The sequence below is a fragment of the Cheilinus undulatus genome, linkage group 7, assembly GCF_018320785.1.
Source record: "Cheilinus undulatus linkage group 7, ASM1832078v1, whole genome shotgun sequence".
Taxonomy (NCBI): Eukaryota; Metazoa; Chordata; class Actinopteri; order Labriformes; family Labridae; genus Cheilinus; species Cheilinus undulatus.
The window spans coordinates 15,672,991-15,678,990 of record NC_054871.1 but is presented as its reverse complement, the minus strand read 5'-3'; positions in this window follow the sequence as shown (position 1 = coordinate 15,678,990).

The window sequence follows — 6,000 nt, the reverse complement described above, 5'->3', positions numbered from 1 at the left end:
TTATGTATGACTACGAGTTTCTCCAAAAGGACTAAACTATCTGCACACAGCACTTCATCAACTTTGACTCAACCAAGATTATTTTGAGACTGAAAAACAAAACAAATGCACACAAAAAAAATTGATAGAAGAAACATCTGGAAAAAAGAAAGTAGGAGAGTAAACATCTTTTCAAGCACACAAAAGCCTCAGGCATCTTTTGAGAGAAAGCACAACTAATACAGCACCGAATAAACAGAAAAACTAATAAATAATGCTTCAAAATAAAAAAAAAAAACAACAATCCAGAAATATAAAAGATATGAGCAACAAATAAACAAAACTAAGGATTTTTTTCAAAAAAGGTCCTGTGCTTTGTCCTGTAGCTCATCAAATTCAAAGTAAGAAGTGACCAAATACAGCCAAGATGGGCTGCATTTTCAGGATTTCTGTAATAGTAATACAAAGGCATTGACAGATTTTAACTTATATTATAGCATATAAAAGAGAAATAAGGCAGACATGGTAAATATTGGCTTCATGGCAAAAAATATTTAATTAATACATTCCTTTTAAAATTGTAAAATTAATGTGTTATAAGAGGGGTGTTGGGGTAACAAATTTGTACAGAACTGTTACAGTACAAGCCTTTCTGTAAGGTGCCCTGATAAAGGATCTTCCATTTCCTTAAATTCACCTGTTGACCAGGTGACAGAGACCAAGGAGAGAGGAGGCATCTGACGGAGCTCAGATCTCACAACAAACAAAAAGCAAAAGCTTCGAGATACCTGCAAACATCTTTCCATCCATTTCTCCATCTCTCTATCTACACTACTGCTCAAAAATTTGGGATCACAACCAAATTTCTTCGATTTCCAAAGAAAAACATTTTCATGTAGTTCACAAACAGTTATCAGCAACTGTCAGTCCTCTGAATCAATCTCAACAGGGAAACGGGGAGATATGTTTCATCCCTGCCTCTGCTCCAGCTGTCTATAACTCTGTTACAGCGGTGGTCTAATGTCAGCATTCACTGTACGACCCACACGTTTATGACACACCACCAAAACTTGAGATTTTTGTGCTCATGGTCAGATAGCTGGGCACAGCTTCTGACACTGATGAGTAAAATCAGGAAGGACCAAGCGCAGATCCAGGATTAGAACTTTTCTGCGCCTACTAATAACAAAAGTTTGACCCTTTCCCTTCTCGATAGACAAATAAATTCTAGACTTTTTAAAAAATAAAATGCTTGAGATGTTCGTAACATTCAGCCCATGACAGAGTCAGTCTTTAATTCATTAACTGGTGGTAGTAAAGCATGCCATTCTCACTGCCCAACCCACAAATCAATCATCAGAAGACTGTTCTTTAACTTACATGCAGGAAAATTCTCTCCTCACAATGCTAAGTGTGAATTATTGTTTGTTTACTGATCACAGAAAGAGAGAGAGAGAGAAACAGACAAAGAGAGAGAAAGAGAGAGAGAATGTTAAAAGAGCAGCGTGCAGTGCTGTCAGTCTACAGTTTGATTGTTGCTTTAAAACGATGTAAAGTCAATCAGATCAGCGAGTGTAGAGAGACAAGAAAGGCTCAAAACACTACATCATCAGCTCTAGACAGGCCCTCAAATGGGCTGTGGTGGAAAAGCAAATCCCCTGCCACGCTGGGCTGCCGTGCCAAGTCAAACCAAGTTGTGCCAGGCCGCACCATTTAACGGAAAAGCCCGTCTGTTTCTGTGAAAATGGCACCTCGTAAGACGTACTTACTAAATGGAAAACTGACGTTTGGTTTTCATTAATAAATCTCTTACAATGACGGAGAAATGCACTTAAAAAGACAAACCTGCATTCACACTGCAGTCTCAGAATGGGCATGTGTGCTGGAACCAACGCCAGAGCACATGTGCATCCTGGAGCTACTTCCGGGTGAAATGCAGAAGTGTCTTTTTAAGTGCATTTCTCCATCGTTATGAGAAATCTGTGACTGAAAACAAAATATTAGCTTTCTGTTTGGTAATATATGCCTCATGTGGTGCTATTTTTTTAACTGAGTTATTAAATTCAAAACTAGAAGTAAACAGCAGAGATGGACATCACTGGTCTGCATTCATCATATTATATTGTTGTTTTGGTAGAGAGCCCCCTGGGGGTGGAATTTGACGTTTTTAAGTTCCTAATTAACCAAAATAAATTTTGTCCTGCATTTTCCCTTACTGAAAATTTACCAATCTGTTACCTGAAAACAGTTCCACAATTACTTTTTTGTATACTATTACAACTAGGGATGCACCAAAAACTCAGCCACCAAAAATTTTTGGCCAAAAATGGCCATATGAGGAGAGGACAAACATCAGGTGGTGTTGGAGAGGACAACGTTTTTGTTCCTCTGTCTGCCTTAAAAATCAGCACCACCACCATGTGCGCTCGTCGGAGAAAAACTTTGAAAAAAAATCTGCAGCAATGTCGCGCTGCGAAATGATGTTGCTGGTGTGGAAGCTTGCTTTGACTCACTACAGGTTCGAAATGTAAATATTTTTTGTGAATAATTTGCACGAAAAAAATTGCGTCTGGAGTATAAGGACCTTAAGTTTACGAAGTGGAGCTTATATTTGTATGTTATTAAATTTAATCACCCTGAAACCCCCTGAGTCTCCCCCATGGCAGGATGGTTTGACCCACACTGGCACATGCCTGTTAATCACTGCATTCACAATCACTCCATTCATAAAACAGTTCATTATTTATTTTTTGTGAGGAAATGCTGATCTATAACTAAGTTCCTGATTTCAGTTTGAGAAGAGATCTTTATTATTATTATTTCAAAAAGGGGCACTAAGCTGTCTTTTTTATAATTAATTATTTATTTACAGGTTTTAAGTTCTTTTCTAGCTCAATGTTTTTTTTTCCAAATTGTTCTGGAGAGACCACAGCAGCTGAGCAGTGCTTTGCACACTTCTGGGTTTAAATGGTTTAATGCCTGTCCAGTCACTGTTTTCAATACATTAATTTTGAATTCCCACATTTAGTGATGAGAAGATTTGCCATGAATTTATTCATGCATTTTTAACATTTAAAATGTATGAAAAAAAAATCTAATATTTGTAATGGGAAAGTGTTTATCAGTTACAAAGTTTGACAAATCAGACGGCTGTCACAGCAGTGTTTAGTGTCTTTCTTTTTGGCCAAAAAGCTTTGCGCTGTTTTGGGGGAACTTTGCTGAAAAAATACTTCACAGAGGGTACATGACTGAAAAAAGGTTGAGAACCACTGATTTAATGTATACATGAGTGGGGTCAAGTTAAACATTTTATTTTGTATTTTATTTTATTTCATATTATGCATTGTTGGAATGTCAGTGCTTAATAAATATTTACATAATTTTGTAATTGATTTATTCTTTGAAGCATTAATATTAATTTCTGCAACTGCAATTGATTTTAGTGATGTTAGTACACTGTCATAGCCATAAATGCAATGGTACTAATAATTGGCATAATAAATCATTTCAGTCTTTCGGTTTTCGATTTTCGGCCTTGGTTTCCTCATTTTTAGTTTTTGGTTTCTGCCAAGAATTTTCATTTCGGTGCACCCCTAGTTACAACGCCTTGTTATTAGGGAGCAACCATTTGTTGCAACTAACTTATCCTGTAGCCCAGAGCCAGCTCCAGCAATACACATCACAACTCTCAGCTTGTAAACGCTGTTTGAAAAAAATAACAGAAAAGAAAGAAGAAAAACTTACCAAATCAGAAAATGACACCCTAAGGAGCATGTGAATGACTGGCTTGTCTCAGGGCTGTGGAGAGCGATGAGTTTCATCACATTGGTTTCGGGGTTTAACTGAGTTCTGAGCCAAACAAAGGAAAAAATAAACATAAATTCAGAATTAAAGTAAAAAACAACATATCAATAACTGTCTTGCACCAAATATTTCAGGTAACAAAGGGTATTTGATATAAAAAAATACATTGTGTGAGTTTCGTTTTTAAGTTTAACTAGTACCTGTTTTTGTAGGTAGAAATATTGAGTGACCTTACTGCAGTTTGTCTGCCTCTGGTATACAGGCGGTGTTCCCAAAACAAATTGATCAGGGTCTGTTCATGCATGCAAGTGTGTGGGAGTGAGTGGGTACACGTGCAGAGAGATGAAAGCAAGAGGGAGAGGGAAAGCCAGACAGACAGGCTGAAGATGCTCTAAATTTGGGATTTTGATAGGGTTTTTTTTTTCCTTTCACATGTTAGAAATGGGCAGGTCTCTCTGTCAATGGAGTTGCCATGGCAACTGTGCCAGAGTTGAATACTGAGACACATCTTCTAGACATTTCTCTGTGGTACAACATCTCCACTGCTATATGCCAGGTGATGTCTCCTAAGGCAGGTACACACACAGAGAAATACATAATACTTTCACTGCAGTTCACAGGGCAAGATTTACTGCAGAAGCCCTGCGTTTGTGTCTGTGTTGTGAGTGTTTTGTATAATACTCACACAAAGAACAAAGAATATCACTGTACAAACTATTCAGCAATTTAATTGCTGATGTTTATAGACAAAATAAATGGACTATAATGATCTGTTTTGCAAGATAAAGACTGTATTGTTGGTTGATTATTCAGGCTTTATGGTTCAGGCTTCTTATTCATGGTGATTTGATGGTAGTTTTTAAAATCTAGTTGGGTATGAGATCAGACTGTTGGCTTAGACAAAATATACAATTTCAAGACTTTACTTGAAGCTCTGGACATTTTCCTTATATGGTTAAAGCATAACATCAGGGTTAGGTTGAATATTTTCAAAATGGAGGCTAAATATCTTAAAATAAACTGATTAATAAAATCTAAATATACAATTAACATGTTCTTAAGAGGAGATCTGGTCAATTTCTGTGGGAAGTGCAGAGAGCAGATAGTCCTAGCAGGTCCTGTCTAATCCTGCGCACACAGAGCCACAAGCACACACCCCACCTCTAAGCTCAGTCAAAACACGCACGCCATTTATGCGGACCAAAACATTCACCTGCAGCCGGACACGTGCCATTTACAATATGCTAATTTGAACATTGATTTAAAGAAGAAGAGAGTCATCACGTGGATCAGGTACAGTTTGCATGCGTTTAAGAAAAGTTTGCTTTTGACTGTTACAAAAATGTGGAAAAATCAAATGCAGACAAACAGGTGGAGTCCCTGTTATGCAACAGTATTGGGCTGCACGTCAAAATACCGTGGTTTGCCAGAGGAAATTACTTTCTTGGACTGTTTTGATTAATTATCAACCAGTGCAATGATGCAAGGGCTGTTCAAGCTAAGGATGCACAAAGTAATGGGATGTCTGTATTTGTAGATAATAGCTTAAAAGCTAATTTTCATACTGACAGACATGAATACTCTGCTGATGTCTACAGAAGGTATAGTAGCCATACATTTCTGCATAATATATGCTCCTTGATTTGTCTTGAGCTGAACCAGCAGACATACCTCAGCTTAACATTTCCTTTTTTTCATGCTTATTCCTTCACAGGGCTGTACTTTAAGGTCTGACTTACAGCTAGTTTACTTTTTTGAACTTGAAAGGAATCTGTTTTTTGTTTTATTTAAAGCACTTTGTCATGACTGTTGTTCAATTAGTAGAATAAAATTCCAATTTGAGAGTATCACTCCATATAAAAGGAGATTTTTTTTTTTTTTTTACGTACTACAAAGCAAACTGTTTGTCACCAGATTGTTACAGTGCAATTTCTATATCCCCCAAAAAACAAAGTGGGCTTTGGTTTTACTCTAAGTGACAAAAATAAATATAGCTAATAATTTTCATGTAATACAGAGAAACTTCTATGCTTTTCATTCCTGGATGTCCATATTTAAAAAAAGAATACTCCCATTTATGGTAGAATCAAACATGTCTTACTTAATGTGTCTAAAAAAAGACTCACAATGAGAGCAGCAGGTAAATTTGTGTGGGTCTACAAGACATACTTGGTGCTCTTGAAATTGACAGACATGGGCCAAAGGAAATATCGGCTA